At 44.4% G+C, this 12542-nt stretch overlaps 6 non-coding genes across 6 annotated transcripts; all 6 read right to left on the bottom strand.

Annotated features, from left to right (window-relative positions):
- Positions 1-508: 508 nt before the first annotated feature.
- Positions 509-580, bottom strand: trnah-gug. Its single transcript has one exon. It is a non-coding gene; the product is annotated as a tRNA-His (tRNA).
- Positions 581-2868: 2288 nt separating this feature from the next.
- On the bottom strand, positions 2869-2940 carry trnah-gug. The gene has a single exon. It is a non-coding gene; the product is annotated as a tRNA-His (tRNA).
- Positions 2941-5229: 2289 nt separating this feature from the next.
- On the bottom strand, positions 5230-5301 carry trnah-gug. The gene has a single exon. It is a non-coding gene; the product is annotated as a tRNA-His (tRNA).
- A 2288-nt stretch (positions 5302-7589) lies between these two features.
- Positions 7590-7661, bottom strand: trnah-gug. The gene has a single exon. It is a non-coding gene; the product is annotated as a tRNA-His (tRNA).
- Positions 7662-9500: 1839 nt separating this feature from the next.
- trnah-gug lies at positions 9501-9572 on the bottom strand. Its single transcript has one exon. It is a non-coding gene; the product is annotated as a tRNA-His (tRNA).
- A 2285-nt stretch (positions 9573-11857) lies between these two features.
- Positions 11858-11929, bottom strand: trnah-gug. Its single transcript has one exon. It is a non-coding gene; the product is annotated as a tRNA-His (tRNA).
- Between the last annotated feature and the right edge of the window lie 613 nt (positions 11930-12542).

Genomic DNA, 12542 nt, shown 5'->3' with positions numbered 1-12542 from the left:
CTCACACACAAGCCCTGGTAGCTTGCCGTGATCATATAATGGTTAGTACCGCTCATGGCAATGCGATTCACGGCTTGAGGGCGCTTTTTGAATGAGTTCAACTGAGACTCAGCCATATGATGTCGCCATGAGCAGCTCTGCAGATGAGCACAATGATAGACTAACACAGAGTATCAGCCCATGCATAGCTTCGGGACGAGGCGGAGAAGTTTTCGCTTTGTGCTTCAATGCTCTTAGTTGTTGTCAAAATTATCCCGATACAGTTGTTCACTTTGTGACTCTGCCTTTAAACTGTAGCCAACGAAACTAAACGTATAGTATGGTAACCTACACTGTTATCAATCTCTGCTTATTTAATGTTATAATGACAGAGGTATAGTAATTATTTATTCACCAGTGGTCAGTGGCACCCTTTCCACAATCTCTGCTAAATTCACTCTACTTAATCAGTTTAGTTCACACTACTTATTCAAAAAGAGCCCTTATGCCGTGACATTGTGAATTTCAATGCCGTGACCCGGATTCGAACCGGGGTTGCTGCGGCCACAACGCAGAGTACTAACCACTATACGATCACGGCGAGCTACCAGGGCTTGTATATGTTGTGGTGAAATCGATCTACTCAAGCAGGCCTTCACTGTGACGTGGCTGAGGTGGTTAAATTCCAAAGTCTAACGTTACACTTTGATGCCAGTTAGATTACAGTTAGTGCTTGTGTGTCTGTGGGACAAATTGGGTTATTCAAGCATGCAGTGACGTGGACAGGCACAGCTGACTTTTTGGCTTTCCACTCAAGGGGTCTCCCACAAGCCCTGGTAACTCGCCATAATCATACAGTGGTTAGTGCTCTGTGTTGTGGCCGCAGAATCCGGGTCACGCCATTTTGATACACAATGTTACGGCAAAAAGTCTCCTTTTGAATGACTCAAAGTACTAACTGTGTAATCTAAAATATTAACACAACATGTAAAGTGTTGGTCCCATGTTTCATGAGCTGAAATAAAAGATCCCGGTCTACAGTCTATGACTTAGGTGGCTGGAGTCTTTAGCAATTCTTTGGGCCTTCCTCTGACACCGCCTGGTATAGAGGTCCTGGATGGCAGGAAGCTCGGCCTCAGTGATGTAAGCACTATCCTCTGTAGCGAATTGCAGTCGGATGCCGAGCAGTTGCCATACCAAGCGGTGATGCAGCCAGTCAAAATGCTCTCGATGGTGCAGCTTTAGATATTATTTCAGGATCTGAGGTCCAATGCCAAATCTTTTCAGCCTCCTGAGGAGAAATAGGCATTGTCGTGCCCTCTTCACGAATGTCTTGGTGTGTTTGGACCATATTTTTCACATACAAACCTTTAAGAACTAAGAATAATATAGGCTTCCCGAAAATAACATGGTTATTGTGGTAGAAAGTTTATTTCGATTGGCGAAATCTGCATTTATCAAAATGTAAACAGGATTTTTAGGGAAATCGTTCTTCTTGCAAAGCATGTAGATGTTTAAATCGAACTATTATATAAATCTGACTATTCACAATAATCCTAATTTGTGTGTGTACTCAGTGCTGGTCGAGTTTCTATTGGTCAGCCATCGGGCGCCACACTACACGATAAAGGCAAAACATTTCTTTCATTGTCGGAGTCTACGACTCCACGTGGCAGTGCTTAATTGGAAGACCTAGACCCTGTCACACTGAACGAGCTGGGAGAACCTTCCAGAAGGACAACCATCTCTGCAGCACTCCACCAATCAGGCCTTTACGGTAGAGTGGCCAGACGGAAGTCACTCCTCAGTGAAAGGCACATTGCTCTCTCTTCTCGTCATTTTCCGAGGATGATTCTCCAGAGCTGTGAATAATGAATGGTAAACTTAACCCTATACTCTGCTGCCAGTGGACTTCTAGCAGGTTAGGAAGTGTCAGTATGTTTGCCTGTTCTTCCTGTCCCATATGCACAGTGACGATACTGTGGGCCTGAATTAGACCTGGTCCAACACACCCATCTTTCCATTCTCTTTTCCCTGTGTTCAGGTCAGAGAATGATAGATTTATCCTCTGGAGTTTGGGGGAACCCAATATGTTGCCCTTGGATGATATAATCAAGGAGAGGTTGACCGTCACCCTCATGGATGCTAATCATTGTCCAGGGGAGGGCATGTTCCTATTCCAAGGATACTTCAGAACCGTACTCTACACTAGCAGAGCACTGTATTCCAATGTACCACACAATACTCTACAGGGGTCAGTACTAACTATTCTACTACACAATAAACTGTTGAGTCTCTCTAGTCTAACTAGTCAACAATGGTATTTAGCCACATTTTCCACATCAAGGCAACGGCATGCTTGAGTAGCCTAATATCTCCCCCTCACACACAAGCCCTGGTAGCTTGCCGTGATCATATAATGGTTAGTACCGCTCATGGCAATGCGATTCACGGCTTGAGGGCGCTTTTTGAATGAGTTCAACTGAGACTCATCCATATGATGTCGCCATGAGCAGCTCTGCAGATGAGCACAATGATAGACTAACACAGAGTATCAGCCCATGCATAGCTTCGGGACGAGGCGGAGAAGTTTTCACTTTGTGCTTCAATGCTCTTAGTTGTTGTCAAAATTATCCCGATACAGTTGTTCACTTTGTGACTCTGCCTTTAAACTGTAGCCAACGAAACTAAACGTATAGTATGGTAACCTACACTGTTATCAATCTCTGCTTATTTAATGTTATAATGACAGAGGTATAGTAATTATTTATTCACCAGTGGTCAGTGGCACCCTTTCCACAATCTCTGCTGAATTCACTCTACTTAATCACTTTAGTTCACACTACTTATTCAAAAAGAGCCCTTATGCCGTGACATTGTGAATTTCAATGCCGTGACCCGGATTCGAACCGGGGTTGCTGCGGCCACAACGCAGAGTACTAACCACTATACGATCACGGCAAGCTACCAGGGTTTATATATGTGGAGGTGAAATCGATCTACTCAAGTAGGCCTTCACTGTGACGTGGCTGAGGTGGTTAAATTCCAAAGTCTAACGTTACACTTTGATGCCAGTTAGATTACAGTTAGTGCTTGTGTGTCTGTGGGACAAATTGGGTTATTCAAGCATGCAGTGACGAGGACAGGCACAGATTACTTTTTGGCTTTCCACTCAAGGGGTCTCCCACAAGCCCTGGTAACTCGCCATGATCATACAGTGGTTAGTGCTCTGTGTTGTGGCCGCAGAATCCGGGTCACGCCATTTTGATACACAATGTTACGGCAAAAAGTCTCCTTTTGAATGACTCAAAGTACTAACTGTGTAATCTAAAATATTAACACAACATGTAAAGTGTTGGTCCCATGTTTCATGAGCTGAAATAAAAGATCCCGGTCTATAGTCTATGACTTAGGTGGCTGGAGTCTTTAGCAATTCTTTGGGCCTTCCTCTGACACCGCCTGGTATAGAGGTCCTGGATGGCAGGAAGCTCGGCCTCAGTGATGTAAGCACTATCCTCTGTAGCGAATTGCAGTCGGATGCCGAGCAGTTGCCATACCAAGCGGTGATGCAGCCAGTCAAAATGCTCTCGATGGTGCAGCTTTAGATATTATTTCAGGATCTGAGGTCCAATGCCAAATCTTTTCAGCCTCCTGAGGAGAAATAGGCATTGTCGTGCCCTCTTCACGAATGTCTTGGTGTGTTTGGACCATATTTTTCACATACAAACCTTTAAGAACTAAGAATAATATAGGCTTCCCGAAAATAACATGGTTATTGTGGTAGAAAGTTTATTTCGATTGGCGAAATCTGCATTTATCAAAATGTAAACAGGATTTTTAGGGAAATCGTTCTTCTTGCAAAGTATGTAGACGTTTAAATCGAACTATTATATAAATCTGACTATTCACAATAATCCTAATGTGTGTGTGTTCTCAGTGCTGGTCGAGTTTCTATTGGTCAGCCATCGGGCGCCACACTACATAAATAAAGGCAAAACATTTCTTTCATTGTCGGAGTCTACGACTCCACGTGGCGGTGCTTAATTGGAAGACCTAGACCCTGTCACACTGAACGAGCTGGGAGAACCTTCCAGAAGGACAACCATCTCTGCAGCACTCAACCAATCAGGCCTTTATGGTAGAGTGGCCAGACGGAAGTCACTCCTCAGTGAAAGGCACATTGCTCTCTCTTCTCGTCATTTTCCGAGGATGATTCTCCAGAGCTGTGAATAATGAATGGTAAACTTAACCCTATACTCTGCTGCCAGTGGACTTCTAGCAGGTTAGGAAGTGTCAGTATGTTTGCCTGTTCTTCCTGTCCCATATGCACAGTGACGATACTGTGGGCCTGAATTAGACCTGGTCCAACACACCCATCTTTCCATTCTCTTTTCCCTGTGTTCAGGTCAGAGAATGATAGATTTATCCTCTGGAGTTTGGGGGAACCCAATATGTTGCCCTTGGATGATATAATCAAGGAGAGGTTGACCGTCACCCTCATGGATGCTAATCATTGTCCAGGGGAGGGCATGTTCCTATTCCAAGGATACTTCAGAACCGTACTCTACACTAGCAGAGCACTGTATTCCAATGTACCACACAATACTCTACAGGGGTCAGTACTAACTATTCTACTACACAATAAACTGTTGAGTCTCTCTAGTCTAACTAGTCAACAATGGTATTTAGCCACATTTTCCACATCAAGGCAACGGCATGCTTGAGTAGCCTAATATCTCCCCCTCACACACAAGCCCTGGTAGCTTGCCGTGATCATATAATGGTTAGTACCGCTCATGGCAATGCGATTCACGGCTTGAGGGCGCTTTTTGAATGAGTTCAACTGAGACTCAGCCATATGATGTCGCCATGAGCAGCTCTGCAGATGAGCACAATGATAGACTAACACAGAGTATCAGCCCATGCATAGCTTCGGGACGAGGCGGAGAAGTTTTCACTTTGTGCTTCAATGCTCTTAGTTGTTGTCAAAATTATCCCGATACATTTGTTCACTTTGTGACTCTGCCTTTAAACTGTAGCCAACGAAACTAAACGTATAGTATGGTAACCTACACTGTTATCAATCTCTGCTTATTTAATGTTATAATGACAGAGGTATAGTCATTATTTATTCACCAGTGGTCAGTGGCACCCTTTCCACAATCTCTGCTAAATTCACTCTACTTAATCAGTTTAGTTCACACTACTTATTCAAAAAGAGCCCTTATGCCTTGACATTGTGAAGTTCAATGCCGTGACCCGGATTCGAACCGGGGTTGCTGCGGCCACAACGCAGAGTACTAACCACTATACGATCACGGCGAGCTACCAGGGCTTGTATATGTTGTGGTGAAATCGATCTACTCAAGCAGGCCTTCACTGTGACGTGGCTGAGGTGGTTAAATTCCAAAGTCTAACGTTACACTTTGATGCCAGTTAGATTACAGTTAGTGCTTGTGTGTCTGTGGGACAAATTGGGTTATTCAAGCATGCAGTGACGTGGACAGGCACAGCTGACTTTTTGGCTTTCCACTCAAGGGGTCTCCCACAAGCCCTGGTAACTCGCCATAATCATACAGTGGTTAGTGCTCTGTGTTGTGGCCGCAGAATCCGGGTCACGCCATTTTGATACACAATGTTACGGCAAAAAGTCTCCTTTTGAATGACTCAAAGTACTAACTGTGTAATCTAAAATATTAACACAACATGTAAAGTGTTGGTCCCATGTTTCATGAGCTGAAATAAAAGATCCCGGTCTACAGTCTATGACTTAGGTGGCTGGAGTCTTTAGCAATTCTTTGGGCCTTCCTCTGACACCGCCTGGTATAGAGGTCCTGGATGGCAGGAAGCTCGGCCTCAGTGATGTAAGCACTATCCTCTGTAGCGAATTGCAGTCGGATGCCGAGCAGTTGCCATACCAAGCGGTGATGCAGCCAGTCAAAATGCTCTCGATGGTGCAGCTTTAGATATTATTTCAGGATCTGAGGTCCAATGCCAAATCTTTTCAGCTTCCTGAGGAGAAATAGGCATTGTCGTGCCCTCTTCACGAATGTCTTGGTGTGTTTGGACCATATTTTTCACATACAAACCTTTAAGAACTAAGAATAATATAGGCTTCCCGAAAATAACATGGTTATTGTGGTAGAAAGTTTATTTCGATTGGCGAAATCTGCATTTATCAAAATGTAAACAGGATTTTTAGGGAAATCGTTCTTCTTGCAAAGCATGTAGATGTTTAAATCGAACTATTATATAAATCTGACTATTCACAATAATCCTAATTTGTGTGTGTACTCAGTGCTGGTCGAGTTTCTATTGGTCAGCCATCGGGCGCCACACTACACGATAAAGGCAAAACATTTCTTTCATTGTCGGAGTCTACGACTCCACGTGGCGGTGCTTAATTGGAAGACCTAGACCCTGTCACACTGAACGAGCTGGGAGAACCTTCCAGAAGGACAACCATCTCTGCAGCACTCCACCAATCAGGCCTTTACGGTAGAGTGGCCAGACGGAAGTCACTCCTCAGTGAAAGGCACATTGCTCTCTCTTCTCGTCATTTTCCGAGGATGATTCTCCAGAGCTGTGAATAATGAATGGTAAACTTAACCCTATACTCTGCTGCCAGTGGACTTCTAGCAGGTTAGGAAGTGTCAGTATGTTTGCCTGTTCTTCCTGTCCCATATGCACAGTGACGATACTGTGGGCCTGAATTAGACCTGGTCCAACACACCCATCTTTCCATTCTCTTTTCCCTGTGTTCAGGTCAGAGAATGATAGATTTATCCTCTGGAGTTTGGGGGAACCCAATATGTTGCCCTTGGATGATATAATCAAGGAGAGGTTGACCGTCACCCTCATGGATGCTAATCATTGTCCAGGGGAGGGCATGTTCCTATTCCAAGGATACTTCAGAACCGTACTCTACACTAGCAGAGCACTGTATTCCAATGTACCACACAATACTCTACAGGGGTCAGTACTAACTATTCTACTACACAATAAACTGTTGAGTCTCTCTAGTCTAACTAGTCAACAATGGTATTTAGCCACATTTTCCACATCAAGGCAACGGCATGCTTGAGTAGCCTAATATCTCCCCCTCACACACAAGCCCTGGTAGCTTGCCGTGATCATATAATGGTTAGTACCGCTCATGGCAATGCGATTCACGGCTTGAGGGCGCTTTTTGAATGAGTTCAACTGAGACTCATCCATATGATGTCGCCATGAGCAGCTCTGCAGATGAGCACAATGATAGACTAACACAGAGTATCAGCCCATGCATAGCTTCGGGACGAGGCGGAGAAGTTTTCACTTTGTGCTTCAATGCTCTTAGTTGTTGTCAAAATTATCCCGATACAGTTGTTCACTTTGTGACTCTGCCTTTAAACTGTAGCCAACGAAACTAAACGTATAGTATGGTAACCTACACTGTTATCAATCTCTGCTTATTTAATGCTATAATGACAGAGGTATAGTAATTATTTATTCACCAGTGGTCAGTGGCACCCTTTCCACAATCTCTGCTAAATTCACTCTACTTAATCACTTTAGTTCACACTACTTATTCAAAAAGAGCCCTTATGCCGTGACATTGTGAATTTCAATGCCGTGACCCGGATTCGAACCGGGGTTGCTGCGGCCACAACGCAGAGTACTAACCACTATACGATCACGGCGAGCTACCAGGGCTTGTATATGTTGTGGTGAAATCGATCTACTCAAGCAGGCCTTCACTGTGACGTGGCTGAGGTGGTTAAATTCCAAAGTCTAACGTTACACTTTGATGCCAGTTAGATTACAGTTAGTGCTTGTGTGTCTGTGGGACAAATTGGGTTATTCAAGCATGCAGTGACGTGGACAGGCACAGCTGACTTTTTGGCTTTCCACTCAAGGGGTCTCCCACAAGCCCTGGTAACTCGCCATAATCATACAGTGGTTAGTGCTCTGTGTTGTGGCCGCAGAATCCGGGTCACGCCATTTTGATACACAATGTTACGGCAAAAAGTCTCCTTTTGAATGACTCAAAGTACTAACTGTGTAATCTAAAATATTAACACAACATGTAAAGTGTTGGTCCCATGTTTCATGAGCTGAAACAAAAGATCCCGGTCTACAGTCTATGACTTAGGTGGCTGGAGTCTTTAGCAATTCTTTGGGCCTTCCTCTGACACCGCCTGGTATAGAGGTCCTGGATGGCAGGAAGCTCGGCCTCAGTGATGTAAGCACTATCCTCTGTAGCGAATTGCAGTCGGATGCCGAGCAGTTGCCATACCAAGCGGTGATGCAGCCAGTCAAAATGCTCTCGATGGTGCAGCTTTAGATATTATTTCAGGATCTGAGGTCCAATGCCAAATCTTTTCAGCCTCCTGAGGAGAAATAGGCATTGTCGTGCCCTCTTCACGAATGTCTTGGTGTGTTTGGACCATATTTTTCACATACAAACCTTTAAGAACTAAGAATAATATAGGCTTCCCGAAAATAACATGGTTATTGTGGTAGAAAGTTTATTTCGATTGGCGAAATCTGCATTTATCAAAATGTAAACAGGATTTTTAGGGAAATCGTTCTTCTTGCAAAGCATGTAGATGTTTAAATCGAACTATTATATAAATCTGACTATTCACAATAATCCTAATTTGTGTGTGTTCTCAGTGCTGGTCGAGTTTCTATTGGTCAGCCATCGGGCGCCACACTACACGATAAAGGCAAAACATTTCTTTCATTGTCAGAGTCTACGACTCCACGTGGCGGTGCTTAATTGGAAGACCTAGACCCTGTCACACTGAACGAGCTGGGAGAACCTTCCAGAAGGACAACCATCTCTGCAGCACTCCACCAATCAGGCCTTTACTGTAGAGTGGCCAGACGGAAGTCACTCCTCAGTGAAAGGCACATTGCTCTCTCTTCTCGTCATTTTCCGAGGATGATTCTCCAGAGCTGTGAATAATGAATGGTAAACTTAACCCTATCAAGGCAACGGCATGCTTGAGTAGCCTAATATCTCCCCCTCACACACAAGCCCTGGTAGCTTGCCGTGATCATATAATGGTTAGTACCGCTCATGGCAATGCGATTCACGGCTTGAGGGCGCTTTTTGAATGAGTTCAACTGAGACTCAGCCATATGATGTCGCCATGAGCAGCTCTGCAGATGAGCACAATGATAGACTAACACCGAGTATCAGCCCATGCATAGCTTCGGGACGAGGCGGAGAAGTTTTCGCTTTGTGCTTCAATGCTCTTAGTTGTTGTCAAAATTATCCCGATACAGTTGTTCACTTTGTGACTCTGCCTTTAAACTGTAGCCAACGAAACTAAACGTATAGTATGGTAACCTACACTGTTATCAATCTCTGCTTATTTAATGTTATAATGACAGAGGTATAGTAATTATTTATTCACCAGTGGTCAGTGGCACCCTTTCCACAATCTCTGCTAAATTCACTCTACTTAATCAGTTTAGTTCACACTACTTATTCAAAAAGAGCCCTTATGCCGTGACATTGTGAATTTCAATGCCGTGACCCGGATTCGAACCGGGGTTGCTGCGGCCACAACACAGAGTACTAACCACTATACGATCACGGCGAGCTACCAGGGCTTGTATATGTTGTGGTGAAATCGATCTACTCAAGCAGGCCTTCACTGTGACGTGGCTGAGGTGGTTAAATTCCAAAGTCTAACGTTACACTTTGATGCCAGTTAGATTACAGTTAGTGCTTGTGTGTCTGTGGGACAAATTGGGTTATTCAAGCATGCAGTGACGAGGACAGGCACAGCTGACTTTTTGGCTTTCCACTCAAGGGGTCTCCCACAAGCCCTGGTAACTCGCCATGATCATACAGTGGTTAGTGCTCTGTGTTGTGGCCGCAGAATCCGGGTCACGCCATTTTGATACACAATGTTACGGCAAAAAGTCTCCTTTTGAATGACTCAAAGTACTAACTGTGTAATCTAAAATATTAACACATGTAAAGTGTTGGTCCCATGTTTCATGAGCTGAAATAAAAGATCCCGGTCTACAGTCTATGACTTAGGTGGCTGGAGTCTTTAGCAATTCTTTGGGCCTTCCTCTGACACCGCCTGGTATAGAGGTCCTGGATGGCAGGAAGCTCGGCCTCAGTGATGTAAGCACTATCCTCTGTAGCGAATTGCAGTCGGATGCCGAGCAGTTGCCATACCAAGCGGTGATGCAGCCAGTCAAAATGCTCTCGATGGTGCAGCTTTAGATATTATTTCAGGATCTGAGGTCCAATGCCAAATCTTTTCAGCCTCCTGAGGAGAAATAGGCATTGTCGTGCCCTCTTCACGAATGTCTTGGTGTGTTTGGACCATATTTTTCACATACAAACCTTTAAGAACTAAGAATAATATAGGCTTCCCGAAAATAACATGGTTATTGTGGTAGAAAGTTTATTTCGATTGGCGAAATCTGCATTTATCAAAATGTAAACAGGATTTTTAGGGAAATGGTTCTTCTTGCAAAGCATGTAGATGTTTAAATCGAACTATTATATAAATCTGACTATTCACAATAATCCTAATTTGTGTGTGTACTCAGTGCTGGTCGAGTTTCTATTGGTCAGCCATCGGGCGCCACACTACATGATAAAGGCAAAACATTTCTTTCATTGTCGGAGTCTACGACTCCACGTGGCGGTGCTTAATTGGAAGACCTAGACCCTGTCACACTGAACGAGCTGGGAGAACCTTCCAGAAGGACAACCATCTCTGCAGCACTCCACCAATCAGGCCTTTACGGTAGAGTGGCCAGACGGAAGTCACTCCTCAGTGAAAGGCACATTGCTCTCTCTTCTCGTCATTTTCCGAGGATGATTCTCCAGAGCTGTGAATAATGAATGGTAAACTTAACCCTATACTCTGCTGCCAGTGGACTTCTAGCAGGTTAGGAAGTGTCAGTATGTTTGCCTGTTCTTCCTGTCCCATATGCACAGTGACGATACTGTGGGCCTGAATTAGACCTGGTCCAACACACCCATCTTTCCATTATCTTTTCCCTGTGTTCAGGTCAGAGAATGATAGATTTATCCTCTGGAGTTTGGGGGAACCCAATATGTTGCCCCTGGATGATATAATCAAGGAGAGGTTGACCGTCACCCTCATGGATGCTAATCATTGTCCAGGGGAGGGCATGTTCCTATTCCAAGGATACTTCAGAACCGTACTCTACACTAGCAGAGCACTGTATTCCACTGTACCACACAATACTCTACAGGGGTCAGTACTAACTATTCTACTACACAATAAACTGTTGAGTCTCTCTAGTCTAACTAGTCAACAATGGTATTTAGCCACATTTTCCACATCAAGGCAACGGCATGCTTGAGTAGCCTAATATCTCCCCCTCACACACAAGCCCTGGTAGCTTGCCGTGATCATATAATGGTTAGTACCGCTCATGGCAATGCGATTCACGGCTTGAGGGCGCTTTTTGAATGAGTTCAACTGAGACTCAGCCATATGATGTCGCCATGAGCAGCTCTGCAGATGAGCACAATGATAGACTAACACCGAGTATCAGCCCATGCATAGCTTCGGGACGAGGCGGAGAAGTTTTCGCTTTGTGCTTCAATGCTCTTAGTTGTTGTCAAAATTATCCCGATACAGTTGTTCACTTTGTGACTCTGCCTTTAAACTGTAGCCAACGAAACTAAACGTATAGTATGGTAACCTACACTGTTATCAATCTCTGCTTATTTAATGTTATAATGACAGAGGTGTAGTAATTATTTATTCACCAGTGGTCAGTGGCACCCTTTCCACAATCTCTGCTAAATTCACTCTACTTAATCAGTTTAGTTCACACTACTTATTCAAAAAGAGCCCTTATGCCGTGACATTGTGAATTTCAATGCCGTGACCCGGATTCGAACCGGGGTTGCTGCGGCCACAACGCAGAGTACTAACCACTATACGATCACGGCGAGCTACCAGGGCTTGTATATGTTGTGGTGAAATCGATCTACTCAAGCAGGCCTTCACTGTGACGTGGCTGAGGTGGTTAAATTCCAAAGTCTAACGTTACACTTTGATGCCAGTTAGATTACAGTTAGTGCTTGTGTGTCTGTGGGACAAATTGGGTTATTCAAGCATGCAGTGACGAGGACAGGCACAGCTGACTTTTTGGCTTTCCACTCAAGGGGTCTCCCACAAGCCCTGGTAACTCGCCATGATCATACAGTGGTTAGTGCTCTGTGTTGTGGCCGCAGAATCCGGGTCACGCCATTTTGATACACAATGTTACGGCAAAAAGTCTCCTTTTGAATGACTCAAAGTACTAACTGTGTAATCTAAAATATTAACACAACATGTAAAGTGTTGGTCCCATGTTTCATGAGCTGAAATAAAAGATCCCGGTCTACAGTCTATGACTTAGGTGGCTGGAGTCTTTAGCAATTCTTTGGGCCTTCCTCTGACACCGCCTGGTATAGAGGTCCTGGATGGCAGGAAGCTCGGCCTCAGTGATGTAAGCACTATCCTCTGTAGCGAATTGCAGTCGGATGCCGAGCAGTTGCCATACCAAGCGGTGATGCAGCC

Source organism: Oncorhynchus mykiss, chromosome 16 (assembly GCF_013265735.2).
Source record: "Oncorhynchus mykiss isolate Arlee chromosome 16, USDA_OmykA_1.1, whole genome shotgun sequence".
Taxonomy (NCBI): domain Eukaryota; kingdom Metazoa; phylum Chordata; class Actinopteri; order Salmoniformes; family Salmonidae; genus Oncorhynchus; species Oncorhynchus mykiss.
The sequence above is the reverse complement of the archived record's forward strand: the minus strand, read 5'-3'. Positions and strand labels throughout refer to the sequence as shown.